This window comes from Typopeltis vanoorti, chromosome 17 (genome assembly GCF_054136105.1).
Source record: "Typopeltis vanoorti isolate ZY-2024b chromosome 17, IOZ_Tvanoo_1.0, whole genome shotgun sequence".
Lineage (NCBI taxonomy): Eukaryota > Metazoa > Arthropoda > Arachnida > Uropygi > Thelyphonidae > Typopeltis > Typopeltis vanoorti.
This window is the reverse complement of record NC_143565.1, coordinates 36,670,719-36,692,518: the sequence shown is the minus strand read 5'-3', so window position 1 is coordinate 36,692,518 and position 21,800 is coordinate 36,670,719. Positions and strand designations below refer to the sequence as shown.

Sequence of the window (21,800 nt, the reverse complement as noted above, 5' to 3'; positions counted from 1 at the left end):
GCTTTGTGAACTTGATTATACTATACTGGTTTCCATAATTAAGGAACAAAGAGAAAGATCGTGATAACTCCATTGGAGAGTCAGGTACATTAGGTAAACAGTAACGTTGAGTCTGGTTATCACATACAAATGAGCAGCACTATTATAGTGGTATATGCAAATGCTATCTTAACTAACAGTGCAAATTCCATTTTGTCTCTGAAGTGAAAAACAAGACATTTTGTTACTTAAGTATAAAGAGCTAATAAGCTTCATTTCGGCAATGAAAACATTACTTAAATTAAGGGGATATTAAATCCCACATAGTTTTAAAACCGAATAAGAAACTCAAAGATCAGAATCAGAGAGTTTCTTGCCGAATATAGTAAACTATAAAGTATCGGCGACACTAGCGTTAGCCAATGCAAGTGATCCTAGTACGTAGTACAATACCGGGCAACTCGTTGCAAAGGTGGGGGAAGTTCAGATCGCTATTCTTAGGTATTTTCCATAATGTAAAATCACATTTCCTAGGAAATGTATGCTGTTATTCCATTATGGAGGGAGGTCACTACCCAGACCGGTTTCAGCCTTTTTTGAGGCTTCATCAGTGAGTAGCTAGACCTAATACCAAAGTGTATAGCGAAAAGAACTTATGTACTTTGCGAACGAGTTTTCCAAACAGGTGCAACCATTAAGTTACTTAAGTATAAAGAGCTAATAAGCTTCATTTCGGCAATGAAAACATTACTTAAAATAAGGGGATATTAAATCCCACATAGTTTTAAAACCCTTGGGTTTTAAAACTATGTGGGATTTAATTTTAAATTTTTAAAACTATGTGGGATTTAATATCCCCTTAATTTAAGTAATGTTTTCATTGCCGAAATGAAGCTTATTAGCTCTTTATACTTAAGTAACTTAATGGTTGCACCTGTTTGGAAAACTCGTTCGCAGAGTACATAAGTTCTTTTCGCTATACACTTTGGTATTAGGTCTAGCTACTCACTGATGAAGCCTCAAAAAAGGCTGAAACCGGTCTGGGTAGTGACCTCCCTCCATAATGGAATAACAGCATACATTTCCTAGGAAATGTGATTTTACATTATGGAAAATACCTAAGAATAGCGATCTGAACTTCCCCCACCTTTGCAACGAGTTGCCCAGTATTTTACTACGTACTAGGATCACTTGCATTGGCTAACGCTAGTGTCGCCGATACTTTATAGTTTACTATATTCGGCAAGAAACTCTCTGATTCCAATCTTTGAGTTTCTTATTCGGTTTTAAAACTATGTGGGATTTAATATCCCCTTAATTTAAGTAAGACATTTTGTGTTAGCAAAATTCTTGGATATGGCCACAAGACATCATTTAACTGATGAATTCGGATGGCTAGCGATTGTAAGAATAGAGGCTAGTCAAAGTCAGGCAGAAGTAGTCAGATGGTTGCATAGCAGTTTTTCCATGGTCAGAGATTGTCAAACCAATTCCAGGTCACAAACAGCATCTTGGAAATACCATGAACGAAGTCCACAAGCTACACGACAATCGATATCTCTGATTATCTACTCATCAAAACAGGAGTACTACCCCAAATCGGTTATAATCTGACCTTGTGTCAGCTACAGGAACATTGGTATTTACTTCCACTGTGTACAAACGGCTTCACAAAGGTGGTCTGTATGTTTAGCAACTGGTAGTCTAGGTGCTCCTATCTCCTTATGCCACAGGAGCAACTGTTTGAAATGGGCAAGGCTCAACATCAACAGGACTCAAGACCAATGAAAGTTGGTATTGTTTACAAATGAGTTTCAATTTGCTCTACTAAGTTGTAGCCTGCTCCCACTTCCACCGCAGATTAACAGTTACTTATATAACTTATATATTTTGTATCAGAAACACCAGTTATATCAGAATAGTGCCCATCTAAATTTTATGCCATTTCCACCTCTTTTCCATTGATACTTCTTATATTGATGGTCCTTGTATTGAGTTCTGCTGAAGTTAGTTTCAATTTGTTTCATTAACTGACTTTTTTGCTGTTTATCCTGGTTCCCTAATTAAAATAGATGGTCCTTGTTTAACCAACAAAGCTGCAGTTGACATGACATTTCATAATATTGTGCCATCATTTTGTGTTTGGTTTAAGAATAGTATCAGATTGCCAGTTCATTCTCATTTATTCACTATGGAGCTGGATACCTAATAAAGCACACCAGAAGATGAGAATTGGACACTAGTTCAGAATAGGAGATTGTGATGGAGCCAGTTCATATGAACTGGTACTTTGAATTTGGAAGGGTTCAGCAAACTAGAAGTTTAAATTTTTAATCCTTTCTTTTAATGTTACATGATGATTAGCATTCATTTTGATAAAATTATTATTATTATGAGAAACATCCAAGAAATCAAGAACTCATCAAGAGGAGGCCATACTATTTGCACTACCTGTCATCATACTTGTTCTTGAATTTATTCATGCTACTTACACACACAACATCCAATGGCAATCGCATTCCAATCGCATACCACTCTATGAGAGAAAAATCTAGAACTCTTGCCCTTCATGACAGCATTCATTCTTAACTTCCAACTATCCTCTTACATCCTTTCTCCATTCTCCATAAAATGAAAAATTCCGTCTATTGAAATTCTGTATAACCCTTTCAGAAGTTTGTAAGTCTCAATCATATCACCCCTCTTTCTCCTGTTTGCTAGTGTCTGCAGCCTACAAATTTTCATTCTGTCTTATGATCAGTATTCCACAAGCCTGATATCATTTTTGATACTCTCCTTTGCACTCTTTCTCTCGCTTCCTCTCCCCCTTCAGAATTATTGCAGAAACTAGGAGACCCAACTTGTGTGCAATAGTCCAAGTGAGGTCTTATCAAGGCTTTCTGAAGAGGCAAAATAACTTCCTTATCTTTACATATCAAGGTTCATTTCAGCATCACAATTATTCCCTGAATTGTATTTACAAGTTTTGCTATATGACCCTTGACCTTCATCTGCCTGTCTAATAAAATTACAAGATCCCTAGCTTGATTAGTTTCTTCTAGCATAATCCCACCGATATAATACAACATTGGATATTTAATCACGCCAAAGTGCATGACCTTTCATCTATTAACATTGAACCGATAGTCATTTTCACATGCCCACAATTTCAGCCTATTCAAATTAGTCAAGTACTGCATATCAGTAGCACTCCTGATTACTCTACCTATCTCTCCATTATCAGCAACAAATTGCTGTATAGCACATGTCAGATCCTTCCTAATATCATTAATGTACAGATTGTATTGCAATGTACCAAGGATTGATTTTTGCAGCCCACCACTGGTTACCTTAAATCTTGATGATTCATTCCTCTGCCGTATACAACTTTTTGATATCTGTCGGTCAGCCATCCTCTTATCTATGCTAATAGTTTATAATCCAGTCCCATATTCTCCAATTTATGCAACAGTCTTTCGTGCTGTATTCTGTCAGAAACTATTCCTCTTGTCTATCTCAGTGGTAACATTATTATAGAATGTGAGCAAGTTGCAAAAACATGACCTTCCCTCAGTAAACCAATGCTGTTCATTGCAAAGTAGAGATTCTCTGTCAACCCATTTCTAAAAATGAAAGCCCTAACCAACTTTTCCAAAATCTTTGCCACCTTCGTGTAATGGGATTACCATGTATTCTTTTCACTCTTAGGGAATCTTCCCTGTTCTGAGACTCAAATTATATAGTCTGGACAAAGGAATCCCCAGTTCAGCTGAATACTCCTTTAGCATCCATGCTGATATCCCATCAGTTCCTATTGCAGAATTATTATTCAGTTTGTGCAACAGATCTTCTCCTCCTCATAAACCTGAGTTTCTTCATCCAGTGAAGAGGTAGAAGTGAACCCAATGTTGTATAGTATCTCCATAATATATTCTGGAGACTAGTATTATATTAAGAATGATAACTTTAATTTCCCAATGTTTTGATCCTCGTATTAAGGCTGTTAGAATACACATACTAAGAAGAGAAAGAAGCTACATTACAATTCAGAAAGTATGCTAGAGTGACACTAATTTGGTCAACTGTTATTCTACTATCCTGTCCCCCTGATATTTAGTATGGAGGTAGAGGCAGGGTGGGGGGGGGGCCTATATCAAAGCTGCATCTTATTTGTAACGACAGCCCCAATTATCACCTGGCCAAGAAACTAGGAGTTGGAAAGTCATTTCCTCCTCTTTATTTAAAAAATAATAATAAAAACAGCATTTTGTAAAACAAAATTAAATCTATCACACTTGACAAAAGTGATTTATTAGTTAGTTTTGATGTATCTTCCCAGTATCATGGCTCTCTTGTCTACATATTATGTTGTAGTTATGTTGTGTGGTAAAATACTTTTAACCTACAAAAACTAAGGCACTGCCATGGGCTCTCCACTACTCCTCCTATATAGAAGCTATTCAACAACATTCTTTAAGCTTCTTTACTTTAAAACCCAAAGTTGGATTCAAGTACGTTGATGTTTTTGTTATTTGATTCCATGACTGCCAGACTTTAGACACTTTCTTCAGCCACCTGAAGAAACATGACAAATGCATAAGATTCTTAATTGAAAGTCAGAATGCACTTCCATTTCTGGATACACTTGTCTTCCTTCTGGCAGTCTTTCCTTCACTATTTACCATAAATATACACACACAATTAACACCAAAAAAAAAAAAAACTATAAAGATTTGCTCCAATGAGCAAGCTCATAAGCATGAATTGAAAATTATCAGCAATACTTTCCTATAAAATGGCTATAGCAAAATTATTATCAACAAAATTCTTCATAAGACTACATCTAATAATAAAAATAGAATAGATTACAATAAAACTGTAGCAATTTCGTACATTAAAGGGATATCAGATAAAATAAACAGAATACTACGTGTGTAGAGGCTTAAGTGCTGTGAGGACATCATGTTAGAGGCTTAATGGATTTTTTACAACACTCAAAAAGAATTAAAATAGACTTTAATACTTCCTATATTTCGTCCTAGTCACTAGGACATCTACAGGGATTACAAAAACAATTAATGTAACATGTACACAAATAACAAACAATACTAAGCCCAACCACGTGGGTGACACTAAAGTCCTATCTAGGTAGAGCGCCCTCTAAGGGCAGTAGTAGGTGGCCCGGAATGTAAGGTGGGAACTCTGGTGATGAGTGTTTCCCAAATCTTCGGAAGCTTAATGCAACCGTATTTATTGAGATTTGGTTGGTTTTTGAGAGCTGCTGCTGCTTCTAAGAAAAGTCTCTCTTTCTTGAATTTGCTGTGGTGGAGCATGGTGGTTTTCTTCCATGATACCCTGTGGGTGGTGTCCAAAACATGGTCAGCCAAGCCTGAATGGCCATAGTTGTTTGAAGATGTAAGACTTGTGTTCCTCTAGACGGATGTTGGTGATCTGCCTGTTTGTCCAAAGTACGCCAGCTTACAGGAACAGGGTACTTTGTAAACTCCAGGCAGAGAGAGAGGAGGGAGCTGATCTTTCGTAGAACGGATAAGGGTAGCAAGTTTGCGGTGGGGCTTATATGCTGTGTGTAGGTTGTACTGTTTTAGTATCTTGGCTATTTTTTCGGATGTGCCACAGATGTAGGGTATGGTGATGGCAGTTTTAAAATCTTGTTGACGAGAAGGACGGGGAATGGGGGAGGAATTGATTATTTTTTTGATACTGTGATCGCTGTAGCCATTGGAGAGGAAAGTGCTGTGTATGTGGTTAAGCTCAGTAGTGAGGGCGGTTCCACTGGAACTAAGATTGTGGGCTCTCTTGGTAAGAGTTTTAATAATGCCATATTGTTGAGAGGGCTGGTGGTGGGAGAGTTTATGAATGTATCTGCCTGTGTGGGTGGGTTTTCTGTATACGGTGAAGGTAAGTGTATCATTAGGCAGGCGTGTGACTAAGGTGTCTAAGAAGGGTAAACAATTGTTCTTTTCCATAGTGAACTGGATTCTTGGATGTAGACTATTGAGATGACTGAGGAAGGAGTCTAACGTGTCTGGGCCATGAGGCCAAATAGAGAACACATCATCTACATATCTTAGCCAGATAGAAGGTTTGAGTGGGGCTGAGTCTATGGCTCGTTTTTCGAAATCTTCCATATAGAAATTGGCAAGGGGGGGTGAGAGAGGGGAACCCATGGCAGTTCCCTCTATCTGCTTATAGATTTTGTTGTTCCAAGAGAAATACCCAGAGTTAATGGCAAAGGAAAAGGACTTTGGATGCTGATCTGCCTGTACTTTGGACAGACAGGCAGATCAGCATCCATCCGTCTAGAGGAACACAAGTCTTACATCTTCAAACACAACTATGGCCACTCAGGCTTGGCTGACCATGTTTTGGACACCACCCACAGGGTATCATGGAAGAAAACCACCATGCTCCACCACAGCAAATTCAAGAAGAGAGACTTTTCTTAGAAGCAGCAGCAGCAGCAGCTCTCAAAAAACAACCAAATCTCAATAAATACGGTTGCATTAAGCTTCCGAAGATTTGGGAAACACTCATCACCAGAGTTCCCACTTTACATTCCAGGCTACCTACTACTGCCCTTAGAGGGCGCTCTACCTAGATAGGACTTTAGTGTCACCCACGTGGTTGGGCTTAGTATTGTTTGTTATTTGTGTATATGTTACATTAATTGTTTTTGTAATCCCCGTAGATGTCCTAGTGACTAGGACGAAATATAGGAAGTATTAAAGTCTATTTTAATTCTTTTTGAGTGTTGTAAAAAATCCATTAAGCCTCCAACATGATAAACAGAATACTACACAAATATAACCTTAATGTCACCTTTAAACCTCCTGCAAAATTAAAGAACTTATTCAACTGCTCTGTGGATCCTCCTCCTTCCCTGGAATATACCGTATTCATTGACCCTGTAACCTGCCGCACGTGCGCACATACACATGCATATATATAGGTGAGACTAGATGCACAATCCCTGTTCCCATAAAGGAACATAAATGACATATTAAATTTAATAATTGTGGTGAGTCTGGTCTTTCTGATCATGCTGTAGATGGTCTAAAAATCTCAAGAATATGGATGATACATGTCCAGCCCACTTAACCTTTTGTTCTAACAGGTCGTTGTAATTAGGACTCTAGTACTCCCAGATCTTAGCCTTAATATATTATTAACAATCCACAACGCTTATTTCAAATACTGATTAGGCCACTACTATTGCTGCATTAAAGGTTAAAATGAATTTGTTCTCTGGCCATGTAAAATAGAATATAGCTTTGTTGCAATTTTTTTTTCACACTAGAGGTTAGTAGAATAAGTAGAATAACAGTTGACCAAATTAGTGTCACTGTGGCATCATGTTTGGATTGTAATGTAGCTTGCATATGTTTATACTTCAGATGATGACCTTAATGTGAAGGTTGAAACTTCAGGAAGTTAAAGTTGTTATTCTTAGTACATTAGCAGCTTCCATAATTTTATCAAAATGAACTTTAATGGTTCACTGAATCAATCAAAAAACATTACGTGTTATGCACTGACTAGAGTCACTCCTACTTGCTATTTATACTACAACTTCTAGCATAGTGCATCTAACTACATTAGATTCACGATTCTTTGATGCCTCATTTCCAAAGCTTTACATATAGATTCCCATTAGGCTCATGAATCGATATTGCAATGCATGTAAATAGTATGTGGAGAAAAACACAATGAGGAGGGGGGGAGGGCTTTTAAGTGGAATGTGAAATTCTTAAAATAAATATAAAACACATACAAAGAATAAATATTTATAAAATAAATTGAGGCAAGGAGAGAGAAAAAAAATAGGTATCCTTAAGAGAAAAAAGCCTCAACAGGTTGATTGACAAATATGACTTTAGACTTTATGCATTGAGCAAAGCAAAGTAACAGAATTGAAATATGTTGTTGCGTATTTCTCAACAATGCTTTGTCTTTTTTTGTTTTACTTACAATTTCATGAATTGTCGTGAATGGTCGACTGCCTTAACTATTGACTGCCACCATTCATTTATTTCTACTATATCTTATTTCTCATGCTCTATAACAGTGATTCTCAACCACTGTGGCATGGCACTTTGGTGTGCTGCGAGATTTTTTAAGTGTGCTGCCACTGCAAATACCCATACATAAGTGGCGTCAGACAAGTGGTTCAATCAGTTCTACCTTCCTAGCGGGGACTGGCTGAACCATTGCGCATGGCTATTATAGTTCTGGCTACTGGCTAACAAAGCTACATATTAGTTTAGTCTACTAGTCGCCCGCTTAATGTGTGCATATGGTTAGTTACAACTTATATATTCGTTTTCGTATATGCAATACCACAATATTGTGTAGTCAAACTTAATTAAAACGAATTCAAAGGCAATATACGATGTGTCATTTTTAATAATTTTTTTGACAAAATTATTTTTATTTTCAATGAACCCCCTAAAATGGATAAATGGATAAAAAAAAGAAAGCTTAATGACGATAATGATGATGCTAGCGATCATGCTAACAAGCCCAGTACAAGTAAAGATGTTTCCTCCGTCAAAAAAATGTAATGTTCATCATAAGTATAATGATGACTTCTTAAAATTTGGATTTACATCTACAATGGAAAATGATAAAACTGTTCCCGAGTGTGTGGTATGTGGTTGTAAATTATCAAACAGTGCTATGGTTCCGAGCAAGCTCCAACGTCACCTACTCACTAATCATCATCAAAAGACAAAGCCTACTTTCAAAATTCATTATCTGCAAGATCCAAACAATTAAAGATTTTTAAAAAGCACATTAGTGTGTTTGAAAAAGCTCAGATAGCTTCTTATGAAGTGGCTGAATTAATTGCTCTCAAATTAAAATCTCATAATTTGGCTGAAGAAATTATATTACCTGCTTGTCGTAAAATTGTAAAAAGAATGATCAGTGAATCAGCAGAAATTGATGTTTGTAAAATACCACTTTCAAATGACACAATTCATCGCAGAATTATAGACTTGTTCAGAAATATTGAAGAAAATACTGCTAAAACTCTTGCAAATTCATATTTTGCTTTACAAATTGACGAAACAACTGATATTACGGGAAAAGCACACTTAATTGCATTCGTTTAATTTATTCACGAAAAGAATATAATTAATCAATTTTTATGTTGTCGTGAATTATCTGATTTCACAATAGGAAAACATATTTTCGATGAAATTAATTCTTATTTACAAGAAATTAAAATTTCGTGGAATTTGTGCATTGGCATTTGTACAGATGGTGCTCCAGCTATGACAGGATCTATTAAAAGGATTTGTAGCACATGTAAGAGAACATAATGCAGATATATTAGTTAGCCATTGTTTTTTGCATCGGGAAACACTCATTACAAAACAATTACCATCAGAATTGAAATTAGTGCTGGAACAATGCTTTAAAATGATTAATTATATAAAATCAAGACCATTAAAAAGTCACCTGTTTAGTCAATTATGCCAGGCTACGGAGTCTAAATACGAATCATTGTTACTACACACAAAAGTCAGGTGGTTATCCAGAGGGAAAGTTTTGTCTCGCGTGCTTGAATTAAAAAATGAGATAAAGATATTTTTTGAACAAGATCATAATGATTTTGTTGGTTTGTTGGATGACAAAATATGGTGTGCTAAGCTGGCTAACTTATCTGATATTTTTGTTATTTTTAATAACATAAATACGAGTTTGCAAGCACCGAAAGAAAATATTTTAAACTCAACCGATAAATTGTTGGGATTTCAAAAAAAAAATTACTTTATGGAAGAATAAAGCACAAGAAGGTAGTTTAGAAAAGTTTGAGTCAGTTCCAAAAGATTGTTATAAAATGATTCGTAAAATAGTTATTGATCATTTGACAATACTAGAGCAAAAAATTGTTCAATACTTTCCAAATTTAGAAATAAAAAAATTTGATTGGATTCGGAATCCATTTGTAATAAACAACACATCGGTGTATGAACTAACTTTGAAAGAAGAATAAGAACTGATTTCTGTTAATAACCGAGATTTATCCAACAATTCACAATCATTTAAGTGTGTTATTACAATTTTCCACATCTTATTTGTGCGAGTTCGGATTTTCGGCTTTGACCGATATAAAAACAAAAAAAAAGATCCAGACTTTTAAATCTGGATCACGAAATGAGAGTAGCATTATCATTTATATGCCCAAATATAAATGAAGTTATCAAAAAAAAAGCATGCTCAAATTTTGCATTAAATGTAATTTATCATTAAATAATAAATTACATTTAATTTATCTTTGCAATGTAATTTATCTTTGTAATGCAATTTCATTTTATATTTTATTGCAAATTATTATTGTATGCTATTTTTACAAAATATATTATAGGTACATGAATTAATTAACCAAGTAAAATTCTTTTAAATTTATCTTATTGTTAGTGTGCCACCAAATTTTAAAATTATTAAATGTGTACCATGCTGAAAAAAAGGTTGAGAATCACTGCTCTATAGTCTAACAAATTTATTTGTTTTTTGGCTGTGCCAATTAGACTATGTATTGAGTGCAAGATTATAAGATTTATAAACTGAAGACAAAGCAGATATTGTTTTATTTCCCTGCTTATGTTAATCTTTACCTTTAATCAGTCGTGGCTTGATTATTGATCACTAAACTTATTTTTATGTAGGTTCGAATTTTTCAGAATAGTGCATTGACAGAATCAGTCCAATGTTCACAAACCATTTAATTAAATCAAAAGGATTATTTACATCGTCTGATCCACATTAACACACACACACACAATTGCATTACAATTCTGTTAATTTCAATTCTTCCTGAATCAGACTTAGTTCTATATTTCTTCTCTTAAAGTGAAGTCACAATCTAGAATATCCTACTATTCGTACATACACAAAAATGAAAATTAATAATTCCATATTAATTTACATTATCTAATACAGTACTCTTCTTGCTCTTACAATAATTAATTATACACAGTTGAGATTAAGACACACCTTGAGTGAGCTTAATTCAATATTAACTTACACAATCTTATTTTGCCCATAGGCAGACACAGTTGATGTACATTCTTGCTCGGAAATATCACATATATAAGTACACTTGGGTCTCTTTTTATGCGTACCTTTTTTATGCAGATTTGAAGTTGTGCGGTGCATAACTTCAAAACTTATGTACCGTTGTACATAATGAACAGCGTGTTGCAGCACATTCTGGCGTAACTTGAGTAACATGTAAACAGTGAGTATCCATGAAGTTTCATTTTGCATGTGAGTAAGTGTTTGTCTTTTCATTATCAAAAGTCTAAAGTTTGCTAATTTTATTTTAAATATTTAATTTGGCCCAATGGAGGAAAAAAAAGCACCAAAGAAAAGCAATTTCTTTGGAAATAAAAATTGCAATTTTAGATCGTTTAGGAGAGGGATCTAGAGAGATTGGTAAACATTTGAATTTAGTCCAATCTACTATAAGAGCAATTAAAAAGAATGAAGTCATAATAAGAAAATCTGTATTTCTAGCACAAAACTAAGTGCCAAATTATTATCGTACTCAAGAGATGCTTTATTAGAAAAAATGGAATGAGCGCTCATAATTTGGATTGAAGAATTAACGCAAAGAAGAATTCTATAAGTGGTTATTTAATTAAACAAAAAACTCTTCAGTTTTATGAGCAGATGAAGCAATTGGAGCTGCCTACTTCCACTTCCCAGGTAAAGAATTATTGGCTAGCAAAGGATTGTTAACCGGGTTTTTAAAAAGGAATGCACTTCATAATGTGAAGATTACAGACAAGGTTGCAGCAGCAGATGAAGAAGCAGCCAAAAATTTTCAAGAGAAGCGAAAATTATTGAAAATGGTGGATATTGTCCCAATCAAGTGTTTAGCATGACGAAACAGGATTGTTTTGGAAGAAAATGCCTAGTCGAACTTACATTGCAAAGTCTGAGAAAAAAGCAAGTGGATTTAAAGCAAGCAAAGATCGAGTAACGTTGTTACTTTGTAGCAGTACATCAGGAAATCGATGTACTGCTACAAATTGGATGCTACAAATACATTGGATGGCTAATACAAAGGCCTGGATAACAACTGCTGTATTTACTGAATGATTCAATAATTGCTTTGTACTAGAGGAGGAAACATATATGAAACAAAGAGCTCTTGATTTTAAAGTTTTATTAATTGTTGACAATGCACCAAGTCATCCGTATTTAGAACATCCAAATCTGCAGGTAGTGTTTTTTTCACCCAATACAACAAGCATTATTCAGCCATTAAATCGAGGCTTAATTACTACTTTTAAAAAATATTAAGTTAAGCACACTTTTCAATTTATGTTGGATAAACTAGAAAATGAATTATTAACATTAACTGACGTTTGGAAAAAATTTTCTATTTTGGACTGCTTAAATCATGCTGCATCTGCTATCGCTGAAATAAGACCACAAACTTTAAATGCCTGCTGGAAAGCAGCTTGGCCTGGATGTGTTGCAAACGGTGCAACCATGCAAACATCTACATTATCATTTCAAATCATTACTTTGGCACAGGAAATTTGTGGAGAAGGTTTTGATACATTTAGCCAGAATGATATAGACGAACTGGTTGTGGATAATGCCTTGAGTGATGATGATGATATTATTGGATTAACTTTAGATATCATCGATTAACTTTAGATATCATCGATGATCCAGAAAATGATAGTGAAGCAGAAGAAAAACCTGTCCCCCTTACTGCAAATATAATTTGAGGTCTTGAACTGTGCAATAAATTGGAAAATCGTTTTCTTGTTAATTGTACAAATTCTGAACGAGCCTTTAAATTCCAACGTGAGCTGAAGAACTGTATGTCTGGATATCGTGAGCTGTATAAAAAATAAGTAAAATCATCATCGCAAAATTTAATCACTGGTTACATTGTCAGAAGAAAAAAATCAGCACAGCATGAGGGTGAAGCTAATTCTGTTTGTGAAGAACTATTGCTTTTATCATACAGATCTGATGCGCTGATTGTTTCTTCTAGTGATGAAAGTGATTTTGCACCAGTTCACAAATGTTGCCGAATATTGTCTAATAGCGACGATAATTCTAATGACAAAATATAAAAAAAAAATTGTTACTTTTCAATAAAATTAAATGAATGAAGCTTTAAAACAAACTTAGGCATTCTTATTTTCCTGAATTTTTATAAAAATTTTTTATACGATTTTAGGTTTATTTTAATTCATTGCTTTGGTTTTGTGCAGTTTTAGAAAAGTATGGAATGTGTTCCTAATTTTTCGATGTAAGTTAGGTCTTTTTTGTGCATTTTTTTATATGCGGTTTTCTGTGGAACGTATCTACCCCATAAAAAGAGACCCGACTGTACTTACGATTCTTGTTCAGCACTGCCTTTTACATGAATCTTCTTTCTACACGAAAGTGCATTTTTTCTTTCTTTCTGCTGGCTCATTCTTGACCTCCTACCAAATTTCTTCTTTGTTCAAGTCATCGGTTATTCTATGCCCTCTAGGACCCTTAACATGCCGATAATGTGAGATGTTCCGACGATCAACACAGTACTTCTCATGGCAGTGGATCCAGGTAGGAAAAGATTGAGAACCCTCAGACCTATGCCGCTTCTCTTTCGATTACCGACATCATACCTCACGTGGTGGTGGACCCAAGTAAGAGAAGATTTGGAAAACTAAGTCTTTCTAGACATTTCACCTTATGAAGACCTGTCCTTCTTTTGTACCCATGTGGTCATGTTGACATGAGTTAACAGCATTTACATAATGACGTCATGCACCACATAATTTTGACAAAAGGCTCATGGTTAAGTTATTACAAATACAAGATTATTATAGACAAACTTGACATTTCTTTAAGTGTGATCTCCTTAGAAAAACATGTGAAATCGAACATGATAAATTTCATATCATGAGAGATTTTATACTGTAAAATGAGAAGTTTCACACCCCTCCTCCACATTTCATAATGCACAAAGGATATTAGTTATAATGTGATCATATTAATATGTGCATTTATGCAAACCGAAAAATAGTTTATAAGTGAAGAATAAACATAGATATGTTTGTTCTTACTAAATAACAGCAAACAAAAATTTATAGTGAAAAACATGAGTCCTCTTGCAAAAATCAAATCTTAGGTTCATTCATTAATTTTTATCATTTTTCAAACCTAATTAGTTAACTTTATTTTATTTTTGACCACTGTATTTTATACCCAGTCTCAAGGGAGTGAGAAAATCGTGTTTTCCGAAATTCTAATATCTGCTATTTTCATGTTGTATTGTAATTTAGAATACCTTTGCAGGAAAGAAAATAATAATTACTATAAACATATAGTAGTAAGTCAAATTATGCAAGTAATGCATCTCACAGTAATGTTGTGCAACTCAAAATTTGCATTATGAGAGAGAGAGAGAGAGAGAGATTATATTTCATAGCTGTATGGAAATAGAAATAAAGAAAAAACACACAAATCAGCTTTATAAAGGGAAGATTTATTTGACTCATAAACACCAAAGTAAATGTGCAATGTAATTTAACATGCTATTAAATTATGGAAAATTTTATAGTAAGGGGGAAAAAAAAGTAGTAAAAATAGGAAACAAGAAAAAAAAATTAAACTGCACTCACTACGTTTTGCGCAAACACTTTGATGCATTAATGTTGTCTGATCTGTGCAGGTTTTCTCCCTAACCTCATCATAATGTGTTTTGCATCCTTTATTGGCCTTCAGTGGAAACCGTGTTTAGATGGGCATGCATTTCCAAAACAGATCAATTTCATCTAAGTGAAACACATCTAAAGGTATACTGACTTTAGTATGCTTATGAAATTTCATCAGCTTCTTCCCTCTGTTTTACATTGTGGAGTTATGACAGATTTTAGATTTTTGGAAATGTCTAGCACCAGAATAAATTAACCTCGAGATTATCACTTTTTAAAGACAGACAAGCATTTTTGGGTTTGTCCTTGAATACTTGAGTCAAGATTGAAATACTTTCATTATTTTGATGCTGCATGTGCATAAAGCTAGAATCATCTCCATTTTTTTTTTTTTTTTTTTACTATAAGCACTGTTCAGATAACTGTTCACCGCTTTCATTTGCTTGGCAATTTTATGATTCTTTTTTGCATTGTCTGTGATGTTACTAAGTGCACTAACTAATTTTCTATCCTTTGTTTAGTTTCTACCCACTTTTGCTCGCATATCTTTGTTTTTTTTTTTTAAGGTAACAGCTTTTCTTTTCTTTGAAAAAGATTTTAGCATTCACATTGCAGGGTTCATTGAATTCAGAGGAATTATTTGATTACACGGGACTACTAAACAATTAAATTAAAATCTGAAGAGAAACGATGTAGAAATATCCATGACCAAAGTTAAATTAATACTATAAGATTTTCACATAAACTTCCATCTTCCATGTACACAAACTGGCATGCACTAGCCAAAACAGAATTTCTTTAAAAAAAAAAAAAAAAAAAGGTTATTAGATGTGGGTTTCTGTAGGTAGTTTTCGGTATTGACACCAACCACATATTAGTATAAAGAGTTTATTAAAAATAAACAATTAAAAAACCCAAGTTTCGTGCTTTGAAAGACTTACATCATCACGGGTAATGGTACATAAACGTTTTACTCAACAAAAGTTCTTTACAATTAATTACACATATTAGATGTTTTTAATAACTTCACAAGTATTAAATAATTGAGAAACCAGAAGACAAATTATATATTCGTTACTGTATGCATATTGGAACATTGCTAGTTCTTGTTACATTCTGTGGTTCACATGTGCTACATATATATCCTAGGACCGTAGCAGTTAAATTTTTGATGAAGGCAGACCACACTTGATGTAAAATCAAGCCTTGATTTTTATTGCACTGTGTAGGGATCCTAAGCATTTGTGTGGCTTCTTTGTATTTTCTTGTGAAACAATTATTATCAATATATGCAATGTTTGTCTGTTGTCAGAGTACTTGATGGCCAGTAGTGGCTGTGTGGAATGCTAAACATTATTTGTGCTCTTTTTTTTTTTTTTTTTTTTTTGGGACGTCTTTTACATGCTCAGACATGTGGATCTCTCCACCTTCCCATCTGGCCTACATAACAAATACCACAAGAGCAATGAATCTCATAGAAGCCTGGTTTTTTCATGGGGTGATGTGGTGGTGGTTTTGGTGGGTGTAGGAATCTTAGTATTTTTTGTAAAGGTAGAGAAGCCACTATTATGTTGTATTCATGAAGCATCACAGCCACTTTGTCTGTGACATTTTTGATGTACTTCAGCATGATTGCATTCTTGAAATCTTGTTTAAGTAAGGAAGTTGCAGGTGGTAAGAATTTTTTTGATCATCTTTGGTTCGTAACCATTAAGTGCAAGGTTCTGTGCCAGGTAGTGTAATTCTTCATTTCTTTTAATCGGTGTGTTATATATATTGTATGCCTCGTCTTGCAAAGTTTTAATTATGCCTATTTTTTTTCAATGGATGGTGGTGTGAAGCAGCATTTAAAAATCTTTCCGTTGTGGTGATGGGTTTTCCATTTACGGAGAAGGATAACTTTTTATTTTCCTCTTTGTTTACTTCAACAAGTATATGAAGGAAAGGTAATTTTTTATGCTGTTCTAGTACACTAGTGAATTTTTTATTGGAATGCAAGTTGTTTAGATAATCTTTAAAAGCAATCAGCTCATCTACTGTTCCCGGCCAAATAATGAAAATATCATCGACGTAATGTAGGCAAAGTTTGGGTCTCTTTCTGGTAGATTTTTAATGCATTTGTTTTGAAATTTTCCATAAATAGGTTGACTAGAGCTGGAGAAAGAGGGTAAACCATGATGTGTTAAGAATTTTTTTGATCGTCTTGGGTTCGAAATCATTAAGTGCAAGGTTCTGTGCCAGGTAGTGTAATTCATTTCTTTTAATCGGTGTGCTAGATATATTGTATGCCTTGTCTTGCAAAGTTTTAATTATGCCTATTTTTTACCATGGATGGTGGTGTGAAGCAGCATTTAAAAATCTTTCTGTTGTGGTGATGGGTTTTCTGTTTATGGAGAAGGATAACTTTTTTTTTCCCTCATTGTTTACTTCAACAAGGATATGAAGGAAAGGTAATTAAAATTACCTTTGCAGAGATCTGAGATCTGCTTGTTTTTGTTCCCAATATTTGTCTTGAAAAATGAAAAAAGTGTTTTCCATGCAGTGTTTCAAAAGTCCTACAGTGTCCGGTGGGAAAAGGTTTCCAAGTAGATCCACTGTGTCATTTCTGGGTACATTGGTGAAGAGACTGACTATATCAAACTTGCTAAGATGTCTGAAGGTTCTATATTTATACCCTTTACCTTTTTAATGAAATGCAAACCATTCTTTATAAATGATTGTTTTTCCTATATGTGGTTCTCGTGGAAAGGCTTAGACGTTGGTTATGCATTTTCACTATATTATTTCAGGAAATTACAACGTACTAGGATATACATTAAAATAAATTTTAATATATTTCTATATTTCGGCAACGTCACGCTGCCATTTTCAAGAACTTAGGTACAAGATACGTGCACGCAGGCACAGCAAAAACAATAAATGAGTAAGAAGAATGAAGCTATTATTTCTCCTAAAGTCCTGATGGTGCCCTCTAGCGGGCGATGTTGGTATTCTTGGGCGATTGGGCTGAAGGTCTTCTGATGTAAGTTTCCCAAATTTGGGGAAGTCTCATGCAGCCAAATTTGTTGAGGTTTGGCTTGTTTCTTAGGGCTGAAGCTGATTCTATGAAAAGCCTTTCATATCTGTATTTGCTATGATGTATTATCCTGGCTTTTTTCCACCGTATTCTATCACAGGTATCCAGAGCATGGTCAGCAAGACCAGAGTGGCTGTATTGGTGAAACCGGATGTAGTCCTTGTGTTCTGAAATTCTGATATTTGCTGTCCTGCCTGTTTGGCCAAAGTAGGACAGCTTACAGCTGCAAGGGACCTGGTACACACCAGGTAGGTTTAGGGGGGGGGGGAGGTTGGTCTTTTGTTGAGCGGATAAGGGATGCCAATTTTTTATATGGTTTGTAACAAGAAGTTATGTTTTTTTAGGATTTTTGTGATTTTTTCTGAGGTGCCTTGGATGTAAGGTATGGTGACGGATTTAGAGTAATCCTTGTTGTGAGGGGGGAGGGGGGGGTTGTGGTTTACTGGTTTTAATATTTTTTGGATTTTTTGAGGGGTAGCTATTGGCTGAGAACGTGTTGAGGATGTGGTTTCATTCTGTGGTTAGGGCATTCTCATTCGAGCAGATAAGTTTAGCCCTGTTGTGTAGTGTCTTAATGATTCCATATTGTTGTGAGGGGGGGGGGGGGGGGATTGTTGGTGAATGTATCTGCCTGTATGGGTGGGTTTTCTATATACTGAGAAAACCAAGGTTCTATCAGGCTGGCGGGTGATTAGTGTGTCTAAGAACGGAATGCAGTTGTTTTTTTCTCTTCCAGGGTGAATTTGATTCTGGGGTGTTGGTTGTTTAAGTGTGTTAAGAAGGAGAGGAGTGCATCGGAGCCATGTGGCCAAATAGCGAATAGGTCCTCTACATATTTGGCGCAGATTCCTTTCTCTTCCAGGGTGAATTTGATTCTGGGGTGTTGGTTGTTTAAGTGTGTTAAGAAGGAGAGGAGTGCATCGGAGCCATGTGGCCAAATAGCGAATAGGTCCTCTACATAGCGAAGCCAAATGGTTGGTTTTTGTGGGGCAGAGTTCAAGGCTTGCTCTTCAAAAGTCTCCATATAAAAGTTGGCCAAGGGTGGGGAGAGTGGAGAACCCATGGCTGTCCCCTCTATTTGTTTGTAGAATTTTCCTTGCCAAACAAAATAGCCTGAGTTCATTGTGAACTGAAATACGGCTGTGATATCGGGAGGAAATTTAGCTTGGATTAGCTCTAAGGATTCTTTGAGAGGGACATTCGTAAATAAGGAGGAGACATCAAAACTGACCATTATGTCAGTGTGTAAGTTTGAGGCCGGAGAATCTCTTCCATCTACAATTGGCCGTAATGGAATATCTTTTTTATGAATTTTTGGTGCTCCATAAATTCTTGGAACCAGTGGATGTTTTGTTGATAAAGATCTTTTTAATTCTTCTGGCCAATTATGTAACTTTTTGATCAACTCGTTGGTTTTATTATGTGCACCATGTGGGATCCCTGTCTAAAGATGAATAGGTATTGGAATCCTCTAATAGGATGTTAATTTTTCTTGTGTATTCGTCTGAATTCATAACTACTGTTGTATCTTTGTCTTGCCTTGATTATTACTATGTTTTTATCTCGTCTTAATTCTTTAAGGGTTATGGATTCCGATTTAGGTAAGTTTCTACGTGGTACTTTACATTTTAATAATACAGCTGAACTTTGTATGTGGATGAGATTTGCTGAATCTCTAGGAAGATTGCAGATTCCTTTCTCAATTTGCACTATGATGTCTACTTTTGGAATATTCTGTGGAGATAAGGCAAAATTAAAACCTTACTTGGGAGTTTTTTTCCGTTTTTGACAAGACTTTGGAAGAAAGATTAATCGCCACTTTAGACTGATCTAGATGTTTTTCTTTTTCTTGTTGAAGCAAGTTAAACTTTTAATACATCTCTTGCAACTCCCTTACTTAAACAAGATCTCAAGAATGCAGTCACGCTGCTGTACATCAAAAATGTCATGGATAAAGTGGCTATGATGCTCCATGAGTACAACTTAAAGTGGCTTTTCTACATTTACAAAAAATATCAATATTCCTACATCCACCAAAACCACCACATCACGCCATTAAAAAAACCAGGCGTCTATGAGATTCATTGCTCTTGTGGCATTTGTTATGTAGGCCAGATGGGAAAGTCAGGAGAGATCTGCATGTCTGAACATGTAAAAGACATCGAAAAAAGAAGGGATAACAAATCACATTTAGCATTCCACACAGTCACTGGCCATCAAGTACTCTGGCAACAGACAAACATTACATATATTGATAATAATTGTTTCACAAGAAAATTTAAAGAAGCTGCACAAATGCTTAGGTTCCCTACATAGTGCAATAAAAATCAAGGCTTGATTTTACATAAAGTATGGTCTGCCTTCAAAAATTTAACGGCCACTGACCTAGGATATAGCATACCTAGGTCAGTGGTATGCTAGTGAACCACAGAATGTGACAACATTAGCAATGTTCCAACATGCATGCAATGAATATATAATTTGTATTCTGGTTTCTCAATTATTTAACACTTGTGAAGTAATTAAAAACATCTAATATGTGTAATTAATTGTAAATTATGTAATTATGTACCATGACCCCTGATGATGTAAGTCTTACAACGCACGAAACTTGTAGGGTTTTTTAATTGTTAATTTTTAATAAACTCTTTATACGTGGTCTCAATACCGAAAACTACCTAAAAACCTAACATGCAAAAAAATACAAAAGAGTGAGAGCTCATTTCCCAAGATAACATATTTTATTAGAGTATTTTAACACTTAATTTTGTGTACATATTTTTACAGCTTGGCTTCCACGTAAAATTTTAGCCACTTACTGACCTAGCAGTTTTTCTTTTGTATATAAGTTAAGCAATTCTGGAATGTGGAAATTATAGTATTATGATGTTTATTATTTTAACGGTATAATAGAACACACAAACTAAGTAAATAATTAATTTATTAACTTGATGCTGATATTTCGCTGGTATTATAACCAGCATCTTCAGAGCACAAAAACACTGTTTGTCACAATACGTGAGACTAAAACAACATGGTGTACTTAAACAAAATTGTAGCAGCAACACAAAGACTAGAGTCCTGATTTTGGCGCCCTCTATCTGAAAAAAAAAAAAAAACCTATCATATATTACTAGAGTCCTAGAAAAGTGCTAGTTTTTTCTTAATATGACTGTCTCCCAGATCTTCGGCAAGTTAATACAGCCATATTTGTTGAGATTTGGAGTGTGTTTTAGGGCTTCTGTCGCCTCTAAGAACAATCTCTCTGATTTATATGGGTTTCTGTGTAGTACTTTTGTGTTTTTCCAGTTGATCCTGTGTGCAGGGGTATCCAGAGCATGGTCTGCTAGGCCCGACTTCCCATAATGATAATTCCGGACGTATCGTTTATGTTCGCTGATGCAGATATTCACAGTTCTTCCTGTTTGACCGTAGTAGGCTTGATTGCATGAGCAGGGTACTTGGTAGACTCCTGGATGTGATAAAGGAGGAATGCTGTCCTTGGGTGAGCGAATGAGGGTGGCTAGTTTGCTACATGGTCTGAATGTAGTGTGTAGTTTATGTTTATTGAGAATTCTTGAGATCTTTTCGGATGTGCCTTTAATGTAAGGGATGGTGACTGTTTTGTTGTAGTTCTCTGTGGTGGATGGTGGGAGGGGTTTCTTAGGAGTGTTTAGTATTTTGTTTATTTTTTGTGGATTGTAGCCGTTGGCCAAGAAGGTGTGGCGTAAGTGAGTCAGTTCAACAGTAAGAGCCTTGTCATTTGAACAGATTGCTCTCGCTCTATGGGCTAGCGTTTTTAATATGCCATATTGTTGAGAAGGATGATGGTGTGATTGTTTGTGTAAGTATCTGCCTGTATGTGTGGGTTTTCTGAAAACTGAAAATGATAAGGAACCATCTGGGAGACGTGTGATGAGTGTATCCAGGAAGGGCAAACAGTTGTTGGCTTCCAGTTCCATAGTAAAGTGGATTTTTGGATGTTGGCTATTTAAATGTGCTAAGAATGTTTTCAATGTCTCAGGGCCATGTGGCCAAATAGCAAG

At 35.3% G+C, this 21,800-nt stretch overlaps 1 protein-coding gene across 1 annotated transcript in view; it reads left to right on the top strand.

The window, feature by feature from the left end:
• The window catches only part of oxt (Xylosyltransferase oxt), a 335,397-nt gene that overhangs the window by 309,730 nt on the left and 3,867 nt on the right, over nt 1–21,800 (top strand). The gene's annotated exons all lie outside the window — the stretch shown is intronic.